Here is a 27,523-nt window from a genome sequence, read left to right as displayed (position 1 = left end):
AGTCACGGGGTGTACACCACTATAACGCACACCCCATAGTGTGCAGCTGGGGACCCTTGCCTGTGTGGTCATCACCCTCACAGTGCTATGTACCCACACAAAGTGTCACAGAGAAGGGACATGCTCAGGTAGCCAGTATGGCTGGGACCTATGGCATCAACAGGGTTGTGCAATGCATCACCATTACGGGTTAGTCAACACATGGGGCCAGTGATAATTTCCCATCGTATATTAGCATACACACTCACACCAAGCACCAGACATACATACAGACACACACACACTGTGGTGACCACACATGTGTATACGGACAGCCGATGTGTGTGATGCACATCACCGGCGAACGTCATGCTTCCCACACTGACGTATGTACAGTTCTCTACAATGGTGTACAGGGATGTGTAGCAACTGGGACATATTCCCCGTGATATGTGGCATCCCTGGACACATTCGGACACACATGGCAGTGCTGGGAATGATACACCAGCCATATAATGCAACTTTTTCTGGACATGCAGCGGTATTGATTGCATTATGTGTACCAACGTTATATCTGGCAAATGTGCTGCTATATACACACGGGAGGTTGTAGGTGTTACAGGTGCCATATGACATATAGTTGTTAACACCTGACTGCTGTGTATGCATTATGTCAGCACCGTCATGTAACAGCGACATAGCATACAGTTAGCACATGGCATGATAGGATGGTGTGTGACACAACTGTGAGCCACCCCCTGCACACATACATCTAGACAGGTGGTTCACCACATTATGTACACACATCCCTCCATACGTGCTGTTTGCATGTCACCGTATACAGATGTCAATGATGGGTCTGCATTGAGTCTGCATGTCGTAGGTAGGTGCAACTATGTTACAGACATCGGCCACTGCACATGCATGTTTGCTGCATGCACAGTACAGATGTCACATGTGTCTACTGTTGCTATGTTTGTATGCATTGCTATTGTTGGACATGTGTGTTGACATACATAACACATGGACTGCGGTATGATATCACGGTTGTCACAGGCGACCAGTACAAGGGTATGTGTCCCGGTCAACACTGCTACCCCCTGTAGTGTGAGCATTCAACAGACATGGGCCCACCTTCAATTCGCATGTGTAGCATTGATTAGGCCAGTGTTATGCACGAGGTACATCAAAGGCCATGTATGTATGTGTTGTGTGTGCAGTCCATGCACACATCCACACAATCACATGTATGATGTACCCAGACGTGTGTTCATTGGTGTACAGCAACAGTCAGGTGTCACAGCTGTGTAAGGGCCATGGTATGTCTTGAGCCGACCTGTTCATGTATACTGGTATCATTGCAATGCATAACACTTGTTGGATCCCTGTTGGTACGTGTGTACTCTGCACAGATGGTGTACACCACTGTACAGCCCAGTGGTCATGTGTCACATGGTGTTGTGGGACCGTAAGGCTGTGTAGTGCTGCACCAATGACATGGTGCTGACTTGACAGCTACAGTGTACACTGCAGTGTGTACGTGTGTGACCTGCACCTGTGACAGCTGTGATGGCAGCTGTGTGTGTACAGATCACTGCATGTGTGACCGCCCTGTGCGTGAGGGCAGTTATACCTTACTGTGCCCTTCTGTGTGTACACTCCATCTGCATGCAAGATTGCCCTTTGCAACTGCTAAGTGTGTGAGCATGCCCAGTACGCCATTGTGTAGATCGACACACAGTACATTCCACACTGCACCCCTCCATGATTAGACTCCGTGTGCATGCAAGATGGCCCTTTGCAACAGCTAAGTGTGTGAGCATGCCCAGTACGCCATTGTGTAGATGGACACACAGTACATTCCACACTGCACCCCTCCGTGATTAGACTCCGTGTGCATGCAAGATGGCCCTTTGCAACAGCTAAGTGTGTGAGCATGCCCAGTACGCCATTGTGTAGATGGACACACAGTATATTCCACACTGCACCCCTCTGTGATTAGACTCCATGTGCATGCAAGATGGCCCTTTGCAACAGCTAAGTGTGTGAGCATGCCCAGTACGCCGTTGTGTAGATGGACACACAGTACATTCCACACTGTGCCCCTCCATGATTAGACTCCATGTGCATGCAAGATGGCCCTTTGCAACAGTTAAGTGTGGTGAGCATGCCCAGTACGCCATTGTGTAGATGGACACACAGTACAATCCAAACAGACGTGTGATACTAAGTGTGTGGGCATGGCCATTGACATCCTGTATAGCCATGGTGGTCATCCAGGCACCAGATGTCCAATTTCAATGTCACGATGGATGCCTACATTGAACACACTTGTTGCTCTCTCAAAGGGTGTACTGTCTGTGCTGCATCCCGTATCTATTCAGTGTTGTTGTGCTCCGTAGATATTTAGTTGGCCCGTTGACAGCACTGGCGTGTTTGTGTACGTCTACCTTGGGACGGTAATATGCTTTCATACGGCCCACTCTCTAAACATTCCCTATCGGCATCTTTGCCTTTGCAGATGATGTCACCCACCTAGAAGTATGCCTCTGGGAGTGCTGTATTCAGTAATCCCGGTAGTGCATTTTGTAAATGCGTAATGCTGTAGTGTGTTAGAGTAGGTAGGTGTATGTTCAACTCCTGGCCCTTCCAGGTGTGTGTGTGTGTGTGTGTGTGTGTGTGTGTGTGTGTGTGTGTGTGTGTGTGTTTCCAGCTGCCTGGGGACACAGTAATACTTTTAGATGCCTCACAACACATACATTCCCTATCGGCGTCTTTGCCTTTGCGGATGATGTCACCCACCTAGAAGTATGCCTCTGAGAGTGCTGTGTTCAGTAATCTCGGTAGCGCATTATGTAAATACATAATGCTGTAGTGTGTTAGAGTAGGTAGGTGTGTGTTCAACTCCCGGCCCTTCCAAGTGTGTGTGTGTGTGTGTGTGCATGTGTTTCCAGCTGCCTGGGGACACAGTAATGCTTTTAGATGCCTCACAACACATACATTCCCTATCGGCGTCTTTGCCTTTGCGGATGATGTCACCCACCTAGAAGTATGCCTCTGAGAGTGCTGTGTTCAGTAATCTCGGTAGCGCGTTCTGTAAATGCATAATGCTGTAGTGTGTTAGAGTAGGTAGGTGTGTGTTCAACTCCCGGCCCTTCCAAGTGTGTGTGTGTGTGTGTGTGTGTGTGTGTGTGCGTGTGTTTCCAGCTGCCTGGGGACACAGTAATGCTTTTAGATGCCTCACAACACATACATTCCCTATCGGCGTCTTTGCCTTTGTGGATGATGTCACCCACCTAGAAGTATGCCTCTGAGAGTGCTGTGTTCAGTAATCTCGGTAGCGCGTTCTGTAAATGCGTAATGCTGTAGTGTGTTAGAGTAGGTAGGTGTGTGTTCAACTCCCGGCCATTCCAAGTGTGTGTGTGTGTGTGCGTGTGTTTCCAGCTGCCTGGGGACACAGTAATGCTTTTAGATGTCTCACAACACATACATTCCCTATCGGCGTCTTTGCCTTTGCGGATGATGTCACCCACCTAGAAGTATGCCTCTGAGAGTTCTGTGTTCAGTAATCTCGGTAGCGCATTCTATAAATGCGTAATGCTGTAGTGTGTTAGAGTAGGTAGGTGTGTGTTCAACTCCCGGCCCTTCCAAGTGTGTGTGTGTGTGTGTGTGTGTGTGTGCATGTGTTTCCAGCCACCTGGGGACAGAGTAATGATTTTAGATGCCTCACAACACATACATTCCCTATCGGCGTCTTTGCCTTTGCGGATGATGTCACCCACCTAGAAGTATGCCTGTGGGAGTACTGTGTTCAGTAGTCTCGGTAGCACGTTCTGTAAATGCGTCATGCTGTAGTGTGATAGGATAGTTAGGTGTAGGTTCAATTCCCAGGCCTGCCAGATGTGTGTGTGTGTGTGTGTGTGTGTGCATGCTCCCGTCCACCTGGGGACTCAGGTTATGCTTTTAGATGCTTCGCAACACAGATGTATCCTGCTGCCGTTTTTGTCTTTGCGGATGTTGACATGCACCTAGTAGAATGCCTGTGTGTCTGCTATGTTTAGTAGTCTCGGTAGCATGTTCTGTAAATGTGTCATTCTGTAGTGTGATAGGGTAGTCATGTGTAGGTTCGATTACCAGCCCTGCCACATGTGTGTGTGTGTTTATGTCTGTATCTCTCTCTCTCTCTCTCTATATATATATATATATATATATATATAAAGTCTATTTTCTGCCCATAACCCTGCTCTTGCATGGACAGCTGACTGTTTCATGTATCGCATATTTGCATAGCTTTCACATACCAGTGGGGTATGTTGCAACTCCCAACATTGTCCATGCAACGTCTGTGTTACGGGCGGTGTTACACGCCCTTATAGGCGTTTGCTGTATATCTTGGCAGACATCTATCCGGAGTGCTTGTAAATAAAGTTTGTGCCAAATTGAAAAGATGAAATTAAATATAAAATCACTTCATTGGGAGAACTTTATTAAATGACATAAAATCAAGAGCTTTTGTCTCCTCTATTGGAGACTTTATCAAAATAGAGCATGCCCATTTAAAACCTGTTTAAATAAGACATCACATGAACAGTAAAAAAATGACCTTACTCTTTTATCAGAAACAGTAGCTTTTTACTGTAGCACATAAAAATCTGAACATCAAGCCTCTGGAAACCAGTAGTCATGACAGATGTATATCAGACAGTGTCCCTGCATTAAACAGAGTTGCAGTGACTGTTCGTGTAGATCCAGGAGACCATAGTTTGGAAACCCATGCAGGTTCTTGTGTTGATGGTTCTCATTAGATACATATTGAATGCAACAGTGGATACCTCGGATGTATATCTGGTTTGACAAACAATTACGCTTCCCGAAACTGCCTCTTCCATCAGCAGTTTGCAGCATCTGGTGCTGTCCCTTGAATCAAATATACCTTTCCTACTGTATGTATTACTATGTTCTGTGTATTGTTATTCCTTCACAACACCAGATATCCTCAGTGTGAATGTAAATGTATTTCATATGCAAATCCCACTGCTGTACCAAATTTTTGTATCTGTTATGTTATATCCATCCAGTCCTATGTGCACCCAGACCCATATTCCAAACATAACATACCTGTTAACTATGTTCCTGTTTCTTCTAGCCTAGTCTGAGTGTACTACTGTTGCAAATGTCTACAGGATGTCCCTCCCCCTCTGGAGACAGTAACCACTGAGTCTGTACAGCAATGGGTTCATCCATGGATGTGACTGTACAGTCAACCTGAACAAAGGTTGTGCATAACTCTTAAATGTCCAGATTTGTGCAGAAAGTCCATATTTTTGACTCATATTTTTGGTCTATTCATCCCACAATTTGTAGATTTCTGGCAAACTACTGGGATTGAAGTCACTAAATAATGACATACATTTGAGTTTTAGATTTCATAGTCTTCAGAAAATGTATGCTAGCACAAAACATAATATTCCAGCAACTTTCTAAGTTTAGAAGAATAATCTTTAAGATCTTTCCCTGTTTTCAGCCCTTTGTTCCCTCATTAATTATGGCTTTGTTCAGATTTTCTGTGCTTAGTGGTTGAGAGGTATGGTTGTTCGACCAACTAAAAAGGAGAAAGAGCAAATGTGTCATCTAACTTCTGTCTGGTATAATTGTATTGGCATCAGAGGTGGATCCAGCAGTAAATGACTTAAACAGCTGCCTAAGTTCTGTGTTGGCATGGGGATCAATAAAATATAAAATCTGTTCCATAAATAAAGCAAGCCCAAAGATATCTGTAAACACAACAGATATTTAAGACCTCATAGAAAACTTCTGTCAAGAGCAACAAGCCACAGAAACCTCAGTGTTAAGACATTTTAGGATAAACTGCAGGATATTTGTTTCAACAAATGTAAGATATGTAGAGTTAAGGACAGCAGCCATGGATTTAGTTATGGTGTCCAGCAAATGACATGGGATCTGAAACTAATAGTGCAGAAGTGGAAGGGAAGTCAAAACAGTGAGTGAGTGCATCAGCATTACTGAAGTTTGTGTGTGTTTGTGTGTGTGTAATGTCCCAGTTAGGGGGTCTGACTAGTTAAGTGACTTTGCCCAGAGGCAAACCCTGAGCCTTGATTATTGGCAAGCAAGTGCCTTAAACCTCCACAACAACTGCTGGGTTTCCTTTTAACTGTTTTTTTCCCTAAATCCCTGAGAACTACAGTCTGTTAATGCCAGTCATATGGTTTCATAGGTTTAGTGTTCAGTGTCAGTGGTACAACAGGTAGCACAATTACTTTTGCTGATGAAGGCTGTGTGTTCTCTTCTCACTCTATGTATATTGATTTCTGACACTGCAGTGCAGCATAAGGGGGGGGGAGTACTGCACTCCTGAGTGTGTCCTTTGGATGAGATGCCTAGTAACTATGAACCTGTTGTTTGTCTGTCAGCTATTCCCTATAGCAAACACCCAGCACACCATTTTTAATGTAACCTAGGTAATTTATTCTTCAAGGGCAGCAGGCACTTAATTTATAGATGAAACACTGAAACGAAAAGGTGTTTGATGGCAGCAACCTCTTCCTTAGATGACATCTCTCTTCAAAGTGGAATTATTCAGATGACTTTTTTTTTCTACAGAGATTGTGCATATTGATTGATATTGGCAAATTATAATGACAGCAGTTTGAGTGGCCTTTTATGTTTGAAATGTCCTGAAATGGGTAGCCTTGCCATTATTGGTTAATATGTTTTATTTCACTGCTTACAGGAAGAATGTTCAAAACTACAAATTTAAAACACACTCTGACAAGTGGCTCCATAGTAAACAATGAATATAATTTAATACAACCCATAAGGTGAATCAAAGAGCATATGAATTTATGTATGGTGTTAAAAAGTGTGAAGGGGGCCTATGGCTTGAAAACAGCCCAAAGGTAAATTTAATCCACCACTAGACAGATACATTTTTCTGTGAATGTGGGATGCAATGCAGTTTCAAAGAATGTGAGTTTTAAGGGCAGAGAAGTTTACTGCTGCTCATCATGCTAAGTCAGTTTTTATTGAAAGACCATATTGTTTTGTTTAGCAAATGACTATTAGTATTTGTGCTATAAAATTTGAAATAAAAGTCTTTAATTAAATTCAAATTTTTGTAATCATTGTAGCAGAAAAGAAGAAAACAGTATGCATACTGACAGCTCTGAACATGGTTTTATGGTAACTGTTGATGAGACAGGCAAGTAATGGGACATTGGGGTCTATATCGCTTAGTCGAAAGTCTGTAAGTTGGAACACCATATGTTTGAACCTAAATGTTCGAACTTACAGAATTTTGAACACGTAAAAAAAAACACAACAAAAAAGAAAATAAAGGGTTGTAAGTGGGGGACACAAGCCCCCTGCATCCCCCACACCCCCCACTCTTTAAATATACCAACTCCGAGACCGCACTACAATGCAGTAAAGGGAATTTTCCCTTTATTGCACTGTAGTGTGGTGTCAGAGTTGGTATATTTAAAGAGCGGGGGGTGTGGGGGGTGCAGCCCCCATGTGGGGGGTGCAGGGTGGCTTGCCCCCCTACTTACAGCTGTCAAGATGTTGCTCCTGAGTTTTATTTATTTATTTTTTTTAAGTTTAAAGTATGACAACTTTGAACATATGGTCTCGACCATATCACATTCAATGTTGTCATACGATTACATGATATAGACCCAGACATTGGAATGGCAGCTAGGTGGGGATGTTGTCTGTGGGGGTCCTTATCCATTACCCTGCCTAGGGCCACATTTGACCATGGTCATCTTTGATTGGCAGCTTGGGTGCCAACATCATCTCTTATTGTCCTGCCCCAGTTTCTGAACATGGCACCACTGCACTATTCTGCCAGGTGAATGCATAACATAAAATAACATTAAAGTGAACATGATCCAGTGTGATCTATGTATCACCATGTATGAAGCATGATAGGAATATCCATGCACTCATTAAACATATCACAATAACATATGCATACTGTGATCCTGACATTGCTGTAGTCCTGATGCCTGTGACAACAAATAAGCAATAGGACAGTGAAGTCAACCTACACTCCATATGTACATTACGACTCTAAAAACAGATGCTTCATGTCATTCTAGCCTGGTCTATCAGCCTTGGATATTCTTGCACTGATGTCCACATCTCAAGAGATTGTCACTGCACTTACTTCCCATTCATGAGCAAAAGAAACTTTTCCACATCCATTAGTGTAGTTGTACTTCATGGGTCACTCCTATTGATAACCTCACAACTGGCATCCAATATACTTCCCCCTTGCCATAACCAGGCACATCCATGTTATCCACATGACATTGCTGGAGTGTGTGATCATGCCCAAACACAGCACCAACACTGAGGACAAGTGTCTGCCACATCGGCTTGTATAGAAGCTGGTCAGCACACCTTCTCTCTAAGAGCTGGCACTAATGAGTCCTGAGTGCCTGCAGCTGGACATTGTTCTCAACAGAGCAGATGTTTTCCAGACTCTGCCTACCACCATGGCCTGTGGACATGATGACACTTGTGAAAACTTGTATAAACACTGAAGCATAGTTATGCACTCTGTACTGACAGCAACTGTTAAGATGCCAGGTATATAACTAGAGATAATAATACCTAAACAATAGTATACTATATGGGGCATACAGCAGAGAGTTGATTATCCATTATAATTGGGACCTAGGTTAGTTCAGATAATCAGACTGTTTGGATAATCAAACATATAACTCAACCGGATAAAAAAAAAACTTATAAAAATGTTTTTGATGAACATTAAACAGGAAAAATAAAACAAACTTACTGTACGTACAAAACAGTATAGTATATTTTTGTAGTATAAGCTCAAAAAACATGTGCAAGTGAATGCATATGACCTTTAAATATTCAGACTTTATAATTTTTCCTACCTGAAACTTTTTAAAGCTGCGTTCAGATAATTGAGGTTTCAGATTGACTGTCTACTGTATTTGTGTAGGAACTGGTTGTGTACCTGCTCTGCCACACATAGGCTCAGGCACTCTCTGAAGGGCCCAGCATCACTGATAGGTACAGCAAATGTATATAAAGAAAGTGTAGGTCTCACATGGTGGGCTGACATAGTGCCCATGAAAGTATAGGGTTAAGGAGACATGGGCCATTGTTGCATATAGCAGAAAGGTTTACAACAGAATGAGGCATGTATTTTGTGTTTACTACTTATAAATAGGAAACATGGCTGAGCATACCTCACAACTGTCCAGATTTTTGCAGAATGTCCAGATTTTGCCTCATATTTTTGGTCTTCTCCTCAAAAAGCTGATCTTTTTCCTGGCAAATTTGAAGTGCATGTGAGAATGCATCTCATAACTGCACAGCAGTGGGTTCCTCTAGTTGCTTTTCAAAAATCCCATTATGTATTTATAATTCACTGTCAGCCATTTTTGTAGCCATACCATAATGAGTACGTTTGCTAGTGCTCATCTGCCTAGGGTGTAATGGAGACAACAATCATGCTGTACCTCATTAATCAGACAGTACTGGGAGTGGCTACTGGTGCCTTATGATATTTGCTTTTAGCTTTTCATGAAAGCTGATGCCTGGTATGAACTGGCTGTTTAACCCAAGTCGCAGGAATAACCAAGATGGACAAATAAAGAAGACAGAGATATTGTGACCTGAAATGACCCCTCCCTGATAGAGACACAGCTATCTCATTTGGCACCTTGGGCAGTTCCCAGACTGGCACACCATTAATATAAAGTTTAGGATCAAAAAAGATATTCCCTTAAGGGGGTCTACTTTGAAACATCTAAAATCCAAAACATCTAATTTCATAACATTGAGACCAGAACATCTAAAACCCAAAATATCGAAAACCCATAACATCGAATTTCATAACATCTAACACTACAAATCACAAGAAAATAACATCCCCTCCACATATAACAACACCAAACTATCAAACACACTTTTTACTACATTTATGCAGGGGGTCAAGCCCCCCTGCACCCCCCAAGTGTGGGGCCCTGCCCCCCACACACACACGTAAATTAATTATACCAACTCCAAGATCACACTACAGTGGAAAAAAGTTAATTTCCTAACCCCACTGTATCAAGCCCCCCTGCAGAAATGTAGTAAAAAGTGTGTTTGGTAATTTGGCGTCATTATATGTCGTTATATGTGGAGGAGATGTTATTTTCATGTGATTTGTACTGTTAGATGTTATGAAATTCAATGTTATGGGTTTTAGATGTTCTGGTCTCAATGTTATGAAATTAGATGTTATGGATTTTAGAAGTTTTGAAGGGGACCCACTCTTAAGGTGAACACAAAAAGGAGCTTCTGCAAGCTCCTAGCCACAGTTACTAACATAACATACTAAGTTGCTACATCAGGAGCTATGATATCGCTAATTATTAAACAATTTAAATACAACTTGGTGAAGTAAAGTGATGGGCAGAAAACAAACAAACTAAAAAAAATGTCACTTCAGAAAAATAGAAGATACTCTGTGCAGGTGAAAGATCAAGCATTTTTATTTTTTAACCAAACCCAAACTTCATTAGAACAACCACTACACACATTACCTTTTTATAATACTGGGATGTCACATTATTTAAAAGCTGACCAATCTTCACTAACTTTAGGCATGCAAATAAAACAAATTAATAATTTAGAAATCACAAAAAATCATATGAACAATACAATTTTCATAAAATAATAATATTAAATATTAGAGAGTTTTTAAAAACTTTTGATTTTAATAACACCATTAATACCTGGTGGTCTGCACTTTTCCCTTTGCTTATTAAATAAATGCCAGTGCGCCACTAATGCCCCTTCAGCAGATTAAGTCCCCTAACAAGTTGCATCCTTGGCAGCCAGCCCTGTCATCCCACTCCATCAGTGGGAAGCAGACACTATGCCAACAATATCCTGATTAATGTTGTGAGTCTTTATCACTGTACAGTTTTATTTATGGGAAGCATGGTCAGAGATCTACAAAGATGCAATCTTCTGATTTGTAAGTCTGTTGGTCACATGTTATTCAATTCTGGGGTGGGGTAATGGGAGGGGCTATTATGCATGCAATTGGTAAAGAATAGAAGAATGGTTAGTACCTTGTGCAGATATGTTCCTACTAGCTGTGTAAATGACATTAAGGTGGGGTAATGTACGAACAACAGGTGTATATAGTGAGCATCCATGTCAAAGAGCCATTATGCTGACTGCTCTGTCATTACATTGCAGAGTAATGCCACTGTGTAGGTCTGTATACCTATATAAAGGAGGCAGTCACCTTTCTAGCTATTGGGGCAGGGTAACTTGCGTAGGTGTAGAGGTCTGTGTTGTACATCTTGTGCTGACTGTGATATTAAAGTTCACTAATTTAACCCTTTCACTTTCAGCATGGAAAAAGTAGGATGTTAGCCATGCAGGTTGATGCAGTGGTCTACTGAGACCAACAGCAAGGCAAGGACTTACCTGATCTAGCACTCACTACAATGGTACCAGTACAAGTACTTACTCTCCTCCTCCTATTTGTGCTGCATGTCCACAACTTACTATGAGCTGTTGTTTCCAGACTTCCTATATTGGACCAGCTCTGGCAGTTTCCATGAATCTGACACTGGATGACTTAATTTGCATAATAGTAACTTTGTGACAGAAAGTATAAGGCTAGTATTCATAAACATAGTAATACATGGTATAAGGCTGGAATACATTACACATATATGCACTAAAGCTAGGAGCAATTCATAAGCACAGCTACAGAACGGAGTATGCCCTTGGTCTTGCCACACTATTAGATGTTCTATTCAGTCTGTTGAGTACTTGTGTAAGTGACTCCGTCAAAACTGTCTTCAGTTCAGAAACGCAAAAACAGTTGTGCACAAGCTGGTCCAAGCTTCCATAATTTATGGGACTGAAACTGCTTGCTTGTAGTTACTTATTTTTTTAATTATGTGTGTTCTCTTTCTCTGCTGATGTGTTTCTCAGCTTACAGACTTACAGAGTCAAAACGCAACATTAGAGCACATTGCAAACAGAAAAGCAAAAAAAAAAAAACACCTTTATTTGGTAGGAAAAATCAAAGTTAATGAGTTCTATGTGGTGCAGACAAACCTTATATTGCAATCATGTCATACCTGCTTACAGCAGTGATGTTATGCTGCTACAGCAAATGAAAGCATCTACACAAACTTATACCCTATGGTAAAACAGTGCTGTTCGCAGGCTTGGGCAGCATAGCTCTCAACCTGTTAGAGCAAGACATCTGGACAAAGCCATAAATAAAAGTGGGACAAAGGCCCCAAAATAGGGGCAATTTTTAAATATTGCTCTTACAAACTTAGAAACTTGACAGAATAACAGATTTTGCATTAGCATGAATTTTTTTGAAGGGTATGAAGTCTGAAACTCAAATACTAATCCACAAGCAGCACAAACACCAAGAAACAAAGATGAACCCAGAAGATGATGAGACCAGCAACCATTTGTAAAAACGTTATTGCATAAAAGGCAGTCTAGCGCTTTCGTCTAGTAAAAGACTTCTTCAGAACTATCATATAAACCACAAACAATCACTTAAATACATAAGTTCAAATGTCATGTGATGTTAGTGACCAATGACATGGTTCCACATTACAATATTTTAATATTTTGATATTAAAACTTCAAAAAATACTTAACTCTCAGCAAAAGACTTAATAAACTATTCTAATTAAATAACACTGAGAAACATAAATGAGTAAAATTTACCAAATAAACCTTAAACTAAAAGGTGTATGTATGTATGGATGTATCTATGTATGTGTATATATATATATATATATATATATATATATATATCTGTGTGTGTGTGTGTGTGTGTGTGTGTGTGTGCACGTATAAAAAATGTATATATATATATATATATATATATATATATATATGTGTGTGTATATATATATATATATATAGAGAGAGAGAGAGTTCAAAACGGTATTTAATTAATAACCTGCCAAAAAATATATCTACCAATTAGCCTTCCAAACTCTTGAGCTTCAAGATTGGTAAAATGGAGCAGGCTTCATTAAGACCAGGGAAAATCGTTGCATTGAGTGTAAGAATCCAAACTAATTCTCTGTTACAAAGATGTTCATTAGTGATGAACCTCTAAGATCTTCCCTAATACTATCCAGAATCACAAAAGGAAATTTGTGGTCTGGTGCATGTGCAATGTGTTTATAAAGTGCATTGGAAGTTTTGGCTTTCACAATATCATTTGTATGTTCATAAATTCTTTCTCTCAACTTTCGGGAAGTTTTCCCTATATAAAAATCTTTGCTTGAACCACACGAGGCTGCATAGACTACCCGACTTAAGCCACAATTGAAATGTCTACTTATGGTAAATTTGCAATTGTAGATAACAAAGACATCACATTCTAACACATGACAACACTGGTTACAGTGTCCACATTTAAACATACCTCTAGGATGGTTACCTTGGGTTATATGTGTGTATCTTTCTAATATGTGTTTAAAATGGTTTACCTTTACATGTGCGTATTGCACAAGGGTGAACAGCAATTTTCCGAAAGGCAATTTGCAAAGTTTGCAAACGCCGAATGGAAAAACGTTTGAATGTGCAATGAGCTAATGCACAATGAGATTTGTTCATTGCACATTTGACATTCTGGGGTGAGTGCACTATAGTGGGGATAGGGAAATGGTTCCTTTCTCCACTGTAGTGCGATCTCGGAGTTAGAATAATAAAGTAGGGGGTGCAGGGGGGCTTGCCCCCTGCTTTACACTTTCTTTTTTTTTTTGTTCGACATTAATGTTCGAAAAACAGCAAATCTGCTTTTTGATTTGCTGTTTTTTGAACATTAAGGACTGTCAATGTTTTCAGTTTTGTGGTTTTGAGTCGCTCATATGAGCACTCGAACCACTGTGATTCGAGATTATGAAGGTAAACTGTTTAAAACACCTGTTTTTACAAAAAACTATTTTAGGACATTTACTTAGAACATTGGCCAAGTCAGTTGTAGAAATCAAAAAACAAGAAGTCCAATGCACAGTGATTTTAATGGTCACACAAAGCTTTTGAGTATAACTCTTCATCAGTGTGTAAAGTATAAAGCTCTGTGTGACCATTAAGATCATTGTGCATTGGACGTCTTGTTTTGTGGTTTTATTTTCTGTTTTCGTACGCGAGGTCCTTTGGCTTATAAGGTGTTTGTTTTGTGTTGTTGTAGAAATCAAAAGCCAATTGTTTTTGGTAATGTCCACACTATCATAAGCACTTGACCCTTATGTAATAATACATACTTTATCATAGCCAGTGGTTCCGTCCTGTTTGTTAACCAGGTCATTACTAGCCCCATCCATGTATTCTCTATTTGCTTGTGGTAGTAGGGGTTTATAAAAGCCCCTGCTCCTCTTTTCACACACTTCACTTTTAACTTTTCTTAATAAGTCTAGAGAATAACCCCTATTCATGAACATATTACATAAAGTGTCCACTTCCTCCTGAAATATTACGTCATCAGATACCATTCTAGCTAGTCTCACCATTTGCCCTTTTACTACCATCTTCTTTCAAAAGGGTGGGTGCTAGCTATCATAATGGAGATATGAATTGGAAAAGGTGCTCTTTCTGTAAATATTTGATGAGAAACACCTATTGGTATAATGCTTGATCAAGTCTTTATTTGAGAGTTAGGTATTTTTTGTAGTTTTAATATCAAAATATTAAAATATTGTAATGTGGAACCATGTCATTGGTCACTAACATCACATGACTTTTTAACTTATGTATTTAAGTAATTGTTTCTGGTTTATATGGTAGTTCTGAAGAAGTCTTTTACTAGACAAAAACTCTAGACTGCCTTTTATGCAATAAAGTTTTTACAAGTGGTTGCTGATCATATCGTCTTTTGGGTTCATCTTTGTCTGAAACTCAAATGCCTGTCATTATTTTGTAATTTTAATCTTTAGTGAGTTGCCATTAGCCAGAAAGCCATAATTTTATGAAAAATGGATCAAAATTATGAGGCAAAAATCTAGACATTCTGCAAAAAATTTGTATAGTTGAGAGGTGCGTCGGGCAGTGACCGCAAAAACCGGATTAGTATACTTAACTTGTCAGTCCCATGGCATAATTAAGAACAATTCAGTAGACTTTTGTCATGTAAATAAACAGAACATCCATTATCTCTGGCATAGATCTTCATTATTATTATTGTCACAAAGCATAATACCGACACCACACACATAAATATTATGTTTATATCAGAAAAAGGGCATTGAAATGGACATGCCAAAATTAAATTTTGCTGATATTATAACCACTTGAAAAAATAAAGAAGAAGAAACAAATGAACATGAGCATCACATGCAATGAGCTTAGGAAGCCAGAGAGGTATCCTGTGTTGTTATCTGCATGCTGCAGTATGGTGGTTGAATGTGTCTGTTCAGAAAGGTAGAGGCGGAGTAGCAAAAGACAGCAAATGATCGTGAATGTTGCTGCAATGTAACATACAGTGAATGAGGGTAAAACATGCTACTTTGCACGTGACAAATGAGGCTGCTGTGCAGCATACAGGAAGTAAGGATGAACGATGATGCTATGCAATATACACGAATGAGGATGAACAAGGCTGCTAAGCAACATACATAAAATGGGGATTACTGAGGTTGATATGCAACATACAGTGAATGAAGATGAATGGAACTGCTATGCAACATACAGGCAATAATGATGATGGAGGCTGCTAAGTAACGTACTGCAAATGAGGATGAAGAAGGCTGCTATCCAACACACAGTGAATGGCGATGAACAAGGTTGCTATGCAACATACAGTGAATAGAGATGAACAAGGCTGCTATGCAACATGCAGTGAATGAGGATGAACAAGATTGCTATGTAACATACAGTGAATAGAGATGAACAAGGCTGCTATGCAACATACAGTGAATGAGGATGAACAAGGTTGCTATGCAACATACAGTGAATAGAGATGAACAAGGTTGCTATGCAACATGCAGTGAATAGAGATGAACAAGGCTGCTATGCAACATACAGTGAATAGAGATGAACAAGGCTGCTATGCAACATACAGTGAATAGAGATGAACAAGGTTGCTATGCAACATACAGTGAATGGAGATGAACAAGGCTGCTATGCAACATACAGTGAATGGAGATGAACAAGTTTGCTATGCAACATACAATGAATGAGGATGAATGAGGCTGATATATAAAATACAATGAATGAGGATGAACTGGGAAAGGAGCACATAGTATAACATTATGTTTTGCACTCCTATGTTCACTTCTTGAAAACTAGAGGATCATATTATACAGCTATTGAGGGATTTGACACTTTCTTATGAAGTGTGATTCTGAACAGTAATGAGCTAATCCTACAGTACAAAATACAGACATGTTGCTTTACACTGTGATTATAAAGGCTAAAGAAAGACAGGTATTGCCTCTAAATACAATTCTACCTTAACATTTCAAGTATATTTCCAATAATCATTTCAGAAGCAACTATTGTGAGTTTTAATGTTTCATGAGTCACAACTGACTATTTTAAAATCCATTCATATAATTTTACACAATTAAACTCTTGTCTGCTATCCAGTTATATGAACCATATTGTTTGTATCAATACATCTTACAGGTCTGTGTAGGTCAATGTGTGTGTGTGTGTGTGTGTGTGTGTGTGTGTGTGTGTGTGTGTGTGTGTGTGTGTGTGTGTGTGTGAGTGGTCATTATTTAATGAATGCAGTCCTCACTGATTTGCCAGAGAACCACAGGTTTTATGTGGAACAGACCAAAGAATATGAGGCAGGAACCTGGACATTCTGCAAAAATCTGGAATAGCTGACAGCCATGGTGTGTGAGTATGTGTTAATATATATATTTATAGACAAACCCACCCTGCTAATTAAATACAGTAACTCCAAGTGCACACAACTGGGGGGGGGGGAGGACAGGAGTAAATAAATGTTTATTTCATCACTTGCAATAAAGACATTTGATGGTGGAGATATTTGATTATAAGGAATCCTTTCTTATATATGCATATAATATATATATATATATATATATATATATATATATATATATATACACACACACACACACACACACACACACACACACACACACACCCACATGCACATATTGTATATGGCTATATGTGCTCACTTTACTCATGTCTGCTAATGCTGTGTTTGACCGTGGACCTAAACCTAACCCTACAAATTGACTTTCAACCCCCCCTTCCCTAACAGTACCACAATTTAGACAAATTTGATCTAGTGATATTCATAATTGTGTGTGTGTGTGTGTGTGTGTGTGTGTGTGTGTGTGTGTGTGTGTGTGCGTGCGTGTGTGTGTGTGTGTGTGTGTGTGTGTGTGTGTGTCTGTGTGTGTGACTGTGTGTATGTGTGTTTATTCAATCACAAAGGAGACCATTTGTTTTATATATCAATATTATTGCACTTTGTGTTGAAGATAACAGCTGTGGCGTGATTGCTGCACTGAATCAATATACACAGCATTGTCGCACCTATTTTGTGTTACTATATTCATGCAGAGTTGCTTTCTCATAGATTGTAATATGCACACTGTATTGTGTGTTTACAAAGTTCATGCATTTCTGTCATTTGAGTGTCCCTGTTAAAGTCATGTGTCACAGTAAATGAAGCTGGTGGAAGATACAGTAGCACATGTGATTCTTAATGATGATGACAAAGGTTTGTGGTTTTAAATACAGTACAATGAGGACAGATCCTGGGTGACAGTAGTGACAGATAAAGGACAGCTAATCAAGCATAGTTTGTTATTCAGTCTAGCAAAGAAAGAAAGCAATTGCAGTTTCCCATGACAGCTCAGCTTCAGATGCCACAGTACCAGTAGTTTGTTCGGAAGAAGGGCATTACAACTGTTGACAGCAGAAGAAAAATGAATGAGGTTTGTCAGGATAAACTGTTTTTCATTGCTATTGCAGTCATCCAAAATACTGTCAAAGAAACATGTATGCTTGACATTTCCATCTTGACAAATGCTCTGACCCTTTAAAGGACGTAAAGATGTAAATCTCTTAAATCAGTGCTGCGTTCTTCTTGATATATTTTGTGAAAGGTTCTTAGCATAACTTTCAAATTGTGAATTTACAAAGCTCTCTACCTGATAACTCGATAGCACTGCATATATGACCAAGTATTATGGATTTATGTATATTTTACTCCCTTTTCTTAGCCATTTTCTCACAATAGACTTTTACTTTCACTACTATTCTCCCAACTAACATACTTGTATTTGGAGGCGTCACAATAAGGAATCTGCTGAAAATGGCATAGCAAATGTTTTCTGCTTTTTATCTTGCCCTGCCACTCTTTAAAACATGACTACACTAGAGTTTCCTTAATATATAACATAGAATCCACTTCGATGCACATGTTCATGTTTATTGTCAGTGTAAGACCTCTTGACGTAGGTCGGACAGAGCCAAGAGCTGAATAAAATCACTCACTGTAATCTGACACCAAGATAAACACTCACCTCTGAGGTCATTACTGCTGTTACATTACAGTTTGGTAAAACTTTGAAATCCAGTAGTGAGGAATTGTAAAGTTTTGAAAACAGTGTGAGTTGATAGTTCTCTTGGGGCAGGGTGTTGACTTTAGAAATAAATGTACTTGATATATATGACTATGATTGTGGCGTAATCCATTTTTCCCTATAGGGACTGAGCCCTATAGAAGCTTATATTCATTTAAGTTAAGCCTGATACAAATTACAGGTCACAATATATTCTATTTCTTTAGCTACTATTTTAAGTACAATATAAGGGATTTTAATTCTCTTTTTGTGCAGTTTGAAGAACTTTCTGCACACATTAATTAATTAAAAATAAATACACTTGGCACAGCAGAAGAAACTAGGAGTACTGCCCGGCCTGATGATTCATGATGTGGCTTGGGAAATGGCTGCCGGCCAAATGGAAGGTAATTTTGTGATCAAGAAGGGTACAGTGAGATGAAGAGCAGCTGTACATAGGAAAAGGGTTAAAATGTTGACAAACCAGGTCAGATTGTTTTCCTAGTGACGGAGGGGCACTCCAGGAGGTAGGTGACTCAGTCAGCAGGGACCATAAAGCAACATCTTAGGTTAAGCTGAAAAAACAAGCAGCAAAGGTAATTTTCACAAGTGGTCATGCTTGGCAGGAGGCCAACAGCCAGGCTCATTTAATATGATTGTGATTGGCACTTTGCCATATGATGTGGCCAGCCGACTAACCTTTCCCAGTGAATATTAACAAAGGCAGAAAGATTGGCGAATTATAATATATGCCACCAGTGCGGAAGGGAGCTAAATGCATGTTGTGTTCATAGGAGGTGGGGATAATTATATTTACCTTTTTACTAACACTTGGAGAATCCAGATATTATTCCAGTTACATACTTTAGAAGCATTAGTAGCATTAAGGGACATTCACAAAACAGTTACCTCATGCTTATTTTTTTAACAGCTCTGCATACTAATATTTGCTCCCAGCTAACTGATGAAATAAACTGCTTGGCATGATTCTGCATGTTTGCATGAAAAATCTTATGTGAGTTCATACTGAAAAGTCCCAGTTTTTCCTGAAAGCACCTTAAGGCACTGTATAAAACTAAATTATCTCACCAGTTCATCTCAAAGTAAAAATGAACAAGCAGAAAAATGCTGACTAATTTGTTGCAGGTAAGCCTGACAGGTGTCATCTGTGCAAGGATAAGAAGTTGAAGGTAGAGAAGTCAAAAGTCAAAGTCAAAGGAAACTTTACTGTCATTTAGATCCACACATGAGAGTGCAGGCTAAATGAAATTTTTTTGCTTTGAGCTCAGTGTGCAGACAAAAAACATATAAAAATATAACAGTATAAATATACAAAACAGAACTACAGACTCTAAATATGACATTAACATTGACACGACACTAGGGCATAATTACAACTTTTGTATGTCTATCTGTGGCAGCACTTAGTATTGCACAGTAGATATTGCACTTAGAGGCTAAAGCAATGGTGGACTAGAGACCATTTTGTCCATTGCATGGAATGTAGCTTGTATTTCCAGATATTGCACTAAAGTAGTAAGCATTCGGTGAGTTATTGCACAATAAGAGAACCTTGTAATGAGTTACTGCACTTTAGGAAAAAGATATTTCCTTCAGCCTGTGTGGCCACTGACTAGATGACTTGTTGGCGTGCCTTGCTACTCAAGTTTATTAGTCTAATGGCCTGAGGAAAGAAGCTGTTTCTGAATCCAGTCATTTTGCAATGTATGCTTCTGTAGCGCTTGCCCAAAGACAAGAAGAAGAACAGTCCCTCAGCCAGGTGGTTTGGTCTGTAACAATCTTTGTTGCTCTTCCGAGACACCATGCAGAGTGCCGATCCTATGTAGATGGAAGCATGGACCTCGTTATTCTCTCTGCCACTTTCGTTACCCTTTGGATGGTCTTATGATTCACATCCTTGCAGTTTCATGTCCCTTGCTTCTCAAGATTCTCTCAACATACCTCTCAGCTGTATAGATTTTCACAGAATGTCCAGATTTTTGACATATTTTTGATCCATTTTCCATATAATTGTGGATTCCTAGCAAATCACTGGCAAATCACTGAAGATTTAAGTCAGAAAATAATGACAGACATTTGGGTTTCAGACTTCATACCCTTCAGAAAATGCATGCTAATGCAAAACATGTTAGTCTATCTACTTTCTAAGTTTGAAAGAGCAATATTTAAACATTCTCCCTATTTTTGAGCCTCTGTCCCCCCATTATCTATGGCTTTGCCCAGATTTGTAGCTCTAAGAGGTTGAGAGGTATGATGGTACCTCTGTAGAAGGTTATGACTGAAGATGGGAGGTTTACTCTCCTCAACCTGCATAGTAAGTGGGGTCTGTTGGGCTTTCTTAACAATGTGATTAGTATTGATGGACCATGTCAAGTCTTCTGCGATGTACACCCCTAGGAATTTGGTACTCCTCACTCTTTCCACTGTTTCCCCCTTGATTGTGAGAGGGAGCTGTGTCACCTGTTTTTTTCCCGAAGTCTACAATTACCTCTCTGGTTTTGTTTACATTCAGAGCCAGGTGATTGTTGTCACACCACTCAATCAGGTGTTTCACCTCCTCTATGTATGCTGTTTCAACACCATTGTTGATTAGGCCAATGATTGTAGTATCATCTGGAAATCTGATGATGCAATTTGAGCTGAACCGGGCTGTGCAGTCATGGGTCAGCATGGTGAACAGCAGAGGAATGAGAACACATCCTTCAGGGAATCCTGTGCACAGTGTAAGGCTCTTCAAGGTGCTATTGCCAACTCTTACCCTTTGCAGTCTGTCAGTAAGGAAGTTCAAAGTCGCACATAGGAATAATGACCTCCAAGTGATTCAGTCTCTCAATCAGATGGTGTGGTATGACTGTGTTAAAGGCAGAGCTGAAGTCAATGAATAACAACTAGACATAACAGTTCTTGTTTTCCAGGTGAGCCATAGATGTGTGCAGTGCCACTGAGAAGGTATCTGCAGTGGAACAGTTGGACCGATAAGCAAATTGGAGTGGGTCCATTTCTTCAGGAAGATTTGTTGAAAAATAGTCTTTGACCAGCCTTTTTGAAGCACTTCATTACTGTAGAGGTGAGATTGTTGTGTTCTTGAAGTACTTGAGTGCTATGGTCTGACATAGAGATGTGTTAAATATGTCAGTAAGAGCTATGGTCAGAAGGACTGCACAGTCTCTGAACACTCATCTCAGAATGTTGTCTAGTCCCACCACTTTCCTTGGGTTTACCTGTCTTAGAGTTCTCTGAACATTGGGTTGAGACAGAGTGCGATCTCATTTTGCCTGGTGGTGAGTTTCATAGCCTTTGTATCACTCTCTTCAGCAAACCTGCTGAAGTAAGTGTTGAGGTCATTTAGAAATTTGGTGTTATCATCACATTTGGCGGACACTGGCCTGTAGTCTGTCAAGGATTGTAACCCCTACCACAGACATCTGAAGTCTCTTAGGTCTAAGAAGTGACACTGGATTTTTTGGCCATAGGCATGCTTGGCCTTCTTTATTCCTCTGTTTAGGTTCAGTCTGGTCTCTGGGATCCTTGTCTCCCTTCTTAAAGGCAGCAATGTGTTCTCTTAGGAGCTCCTATACTTCACTTGTTAACCAGGGTTTTTGGTTGGCCCTTATGGTGATGGTTTTGATGGTTGTCACATCATCCACACATTTGGATATGCATGCCATCACAGATTCCATGTACTCGTCAGATTGATGAGTTTGTTCCCCATAGCTGCAATATTAAACATGTTCCAGTCCATGTTTTTAAAGCAGTCCTAGAGTGCTGAGAATGCTCCCTCTGGCCATATTCTCATTTGCTTCTTAGTTGGCATGTCTCTTATTGAAAGTTGTGTATATGCAGGGATTAGCATGATGGATGTATGGTTCGAGTTTTCCAAGTGTGGGTGTGGTACTGCCATATAAGCCAGCTTGATGACAGTGTGTTCTCTTCCCTTGTGGCGAAGACCATGTGCTGGTGATAGGGAGAACTGACTTGAGGTTTGCTTGCTTGAAGTCACCATCTATTACGTGTGCAAATTCTGGAATATGATTCTGCAGCTCATTGATTGCCTGATGAAGTGTGGCCAGTGGCACTAGGAGGAATATAAACAGCTGTGATGCTCACACCATTAAACTCCCTTGGCAAGTAGAAGGGTCTACATCTTATCATCATGAACACAATGTTTTCTGAGCAATGAGTGGTAATTGCCTAACAGTTGATACACCATCTGTTATTGACATATATATATATATATATATATATATATATATATATATATATATATATATATATATATATATATATATATATATATATCTACAGACATCCCTTCCTCTAGATTTGCCACTAAAGATCTGATTCCTGTCAACTCTAAATAGTATCAGCCCTACCACACGCACAGTACTATCACTGATATTAGAATGTAACCAAGTCTCCATAAACATGAGCACACAACTATTTCCCACCTTGTTATTTCTAGTTAGTTCTAGCCTTATGTAGTCCATCTTGTTTTCCAGGGAGCAAACATTGATCGATAACTTAGATAGAAGTGCAGGCCTGTGTGGGTTGGCCTTTAGCCTTGCAGATATTCCTGCTCTTCTTCCTCTTTTCCTCAGTCTTTCATATCTTTTTCTTTTTTCTCCTCCTTTTAGATGTGTTAAAAGTTAGCTCTGCTTGTGCAAGACATCTTGGGACATGATTAAGTATAATTTCTTGTTTTCTGAGTTCCTGGAGTTCCTGGAGAGTAATAGGCCTTACAGGCCCCACAGACAGCAGTTGATCAAGATTGCAGCATGGCTGGAGTTCCTGGAGTGTAGTAGGCCTTACAAGCCTTGCAGACAGCAGCTAATCAAGCCTGCAGCATTGCGTGCTTGAGGATCGAATTTCTAGGAGTTTCTCTCTACTATAACTTATTTTACCTTCCGTACTTTCCCTTAATTCTGTATTTTTCATTGTTTTAGGTGCAAAATAAGACAAATAGTGTACATTTCCCAGTCAAGCCAAAACAGCCACATCCCCTCAGGGCACAGCCATTTTTTTTCTTTTAGGACATGGTATAGTAATAGGACACAGTATAGCTGAGGACACAGTATAGCAGTGCTTTAGCCTGGTTTCATTTACTACTATTATGCTACTCACCATTCCATTCTGATGCACTTGTTTGCTGCAGTTTAGAGTATAATCATTTTTAGTTATATTGCTGCCTACTGCTTCCTTTCCAGTAATTCTGTGATTAAAATCTGCATAACAATTATCAGGATTATCCCTAACTGAATAAACTGTCTGTATGTAATGTACAGTTTTGTAGACAGTTCAATCTAATACTTAGATTTAGTGTTACAAATAACTTCTGCTTACATGAAAGTACCACCCTTTCTTTAGAGAAAATTGGATATTTTCTGGGCTAAAAAAATAGACAACACAGCTAACAGCAGTTTATAAAATGCAAATGCACATGTACACTCAAAGTTTATTTGATGTCAGAGCTGCCATACTGCCCAGTAGGGGTCTATGGTTAATCGTTAAATGGACTAACCATCAAATGGCACATCATCAAAATCCAATCATCGAACATCCATCCCTTGAGCAAGCACTTCTCGAATCTGTGAGACAGGGAAAGTAATTAGTTGGTCAACACTTCCCCATCTCACAAATGGCAATATTTCAAACCCACCCATGTGAGGGCTTCATCCCTCACACCCATCTAACTAGCAGCACAGAATTTTCTCACTTATTTACCTCAGTACAACCTCCTTCAGACAACATAGTCCCCAGGATTCAATGAAATCCATGTAGGGTCTATGTAGAGCCATCGTAGAATGTATCCATGTACACAGCCACAGTTCCCCATCAGCAGTGCACCATGCATATTAATCATGGCACGCTGCCGAGGGAAATCACAGTAACACAGATATTGAATCCATGTAAGTAGTAGTGTAAAGGCTGCCCCATAGTTATGGATTCTCCAGGAAATTCCTGAATAGATGTTATGCACAGGATAAGACTCCTTGTAATGTACTCTGCTATTGTATAAATATGTTTGAATTTTAGTTTTTTTTTTTTTAATGCCTGTTTGCATGGTGTGGCAGAACTTCACTTACACATACACAGCTCTGACACTTGCCAGACATTTAAAAATAGAAACTGGATGTAATTATTTATTTATTTATTTGTGTATTTATTTTTAATGCTCATTTGCGAGGCCCAGTGTGATGCTTAGTGTTACCAAGCTGCACTTACACATACACAGCTGACACCTGCCAGACATCTGAAAATAGAAACCATATGTGATTAATTTGTTTATTTTTTTTCTTTCTAATGCCTGTTTGCATAGCGAGGTGCAGTGCTTAGCAATGCTAACAGGCACCTTAGAAGTATATGTGAAGGTATACTGGATCTCTCAATATCCAAGTAGCTAAGTAGGCTGAGTCACAGCCTAAAGTATAGTAGGTCCTGGGTTCAAATCCTGAGTAGTCATACTTTTTAAATTTAATGCCATGAAAATGTGTGAGGTGACCTAAAGGTCAGTTTAATACAAAAACAAAATTGTTACATTTGGAAAAGCTGTGCAGTGCTAAGCACTGCTTAAACATGGTCAATGGCTATTCTTGTTTGCATGCTACTAAGCTCTGTCGAAACATGGTTGCGTGAGTTTGCGAGATGCTCAACTCCACTAAAATGTTTTGCTCGATGCTAAGCAACATGGCTCTTTTCTGAAAGTTACAGTATGATGTGTAAGAGTGGGAATGCAGTCTATATTAGGGCCAATAGACAGGAATTCTACACCATTCATTGGAGTCCATAGTAGCCTGGTGATATGCCTGGCAGTGCTGGTGAGGGACCGCACTTTTGGGTGCAGAGGTGGTTGTGCAGGATTCCAGAGTGTTTGTTGGACTCCTGGTGAGCAACTGTGAACCCTGGCTGCTACAGGGTGATTACCAGGATTCTGAATGTAAAGCGGAAGCCTGGGATCAGCTGGCCAGGGATCTTACCAGTGCTACTGGTATCCCCTGCACTGGTGAGCAGTGTTGTCACTATTATGATGACCTGAAGTGGAGGAAGAGGGGTACCTTGGACACCTGAATCTAAGAAGCTTAGATTGGGCAGACTCCACAGATATGTAAGTATGTTTGCTACTACTTTACTAATATACATGCTGAATCCATGCAAAACTGGTATGCATAATGGTGTGCTTCTTTCCCAACAGCTGTAGCTGAACAGGCTCACAATGTCCATGCTCATACAGGGCACCTGGCCAGGATGAGATGTGAGTGTGGTAAGTAGGGAAAATGTCTAATAAATTTAGCACAATACCCACAGTAAGGTTCAGGCCTGTCTTCTGGCTAGTTTGAGTTAAATAAAGCTCTCTATTCCTCCCACTTCAGGAGCAAAGTATATTGGTAAGTCAGCTCATGTTCTGGGCAGATATCCATCTGTATAAGTGACAGATTCTAAGGAACAATAACAATAAAGTTTAAAGCAGGATTGTGCTTTGGTTAATAATTTGTTCAAATAGCTACAATAGGGCTGTATTCATTGCTTACGTATTCTAATTTGACTCCAGTCAATTGTTAAATTAAGTGCACATGTTCCCTGGAGTCACAGCTTGTGGGTTCTACTCCCATGACAGGCAACTAAGAAATCACTGGCTGTCTAGTCTACTTAATGTATATGAACATACCTCTCAATTGTCACACTTTTTCATAATGTAATGACAACTGCCCAATCTGTCTGGTCCTTGATTAGCAGATAAATGATTACCTGGAATGCAATTTATTTGCAAATCCATTTACGGAACAACTTTGTAGTAATGTATGAGCACAATTTGTGAAACAGGTCTCTGTATTTGTGTGCCTGCATTTGTTAGTGCTTGCCCCATACTATCCCCATGCTAACAGGTTGAGAAATATTTACATGCAACATTATCTATAGAAAAATCAGAGTCACTGTACCCACAACTGACACTCTACACCTGTAGAAGTATATATTAGTAGTTTGTGTAGTAATATAATTAGTGAGTTCACTAATGATATGTTTTTCTCTCTCTTCCTGCCCCTTATCTTCTTTAATTTAATAATGTTATTTATTATTATGATTTGATATTAATATATTTTGTTAAACTAACTGTTATGTTGTCCTTATGGGTTGTTTCATACTGGCTTGCTGATAACATACTTACCATTATGTTATTTATTGTTGTATTCCACATAATATACCTTAATATGTATTTTGATTAATCAATATTATCTTCCATTATGTTAATATTAACATTTGTTTGGTTATTACTTATCTTACCTTATGTTTACATTTAATTTACTACAGTGCGACAAGGTAGCCCAGTTTCAGGTGATCCACCTACCTTAGCTCCCCCAGCCATGACACAGGGGCCCAGCATGTCTGGGCCAGAGCCTGGTGATGCCCCCTTTTGCTGCACCTGCACTACCTGCAGTTTAGGTAGTTCCACCCCACAGGCTGGGGCGGGGCACCCTTCTGGAAGCAGGAGTAGAGGGGGTGATTTTGTCACCTGTGATGAAATACCAGGTATGGTGCACAGGTTGCTCCATCAAACTGAAGGAGCTTACCTGCACCAGATAGAGAGCAGGCTCACCACCCTGGTGAAGTAGCCTCACCCTGGATGCCAACCTTCACCACTGCCACCACAGGTTCAGTGAAGGAGCAGTGCTGACAATCCCATGGCTGAGGACTTGAGTCACACTGCTACCTTGTGGATGCTCCTGAGACTGGGATTCCATAACACCCACTCCATCTGAGTTGTTCATCCCCCATCTTTTGTCATATACCAACCCTGTCTGCTGCCTTGTCTGTTTTGTCTGCCTGCAAAAGCTTCCTCACCTTCCCAACTTGCATCCCTCACATGTACCTCTGCCCCTTCCACAACATTCCACTCTTACCTTACGAAAAAAAATAGACACCTG

The sequence above is a fragment of the Protopterus annectens genome, chromosome 3.part0 (assembly GCF_019279795.1).
Source record: "Protopterus annectens isolate FY-2018-M chromosome 3.part0, PAN1.0, whole genome shotgun sequence".
Taxonomy (NCBI): Eukaryota; Metazoa; Chordata; order Ceratodontiformes; family Protopteridae; genus Protopterus; species Protopterus annectens.
The sequence above is the reverse complement of the archived record's forward strand: the minus strand, read 5'-3'. Positions refer to the sequence as shown.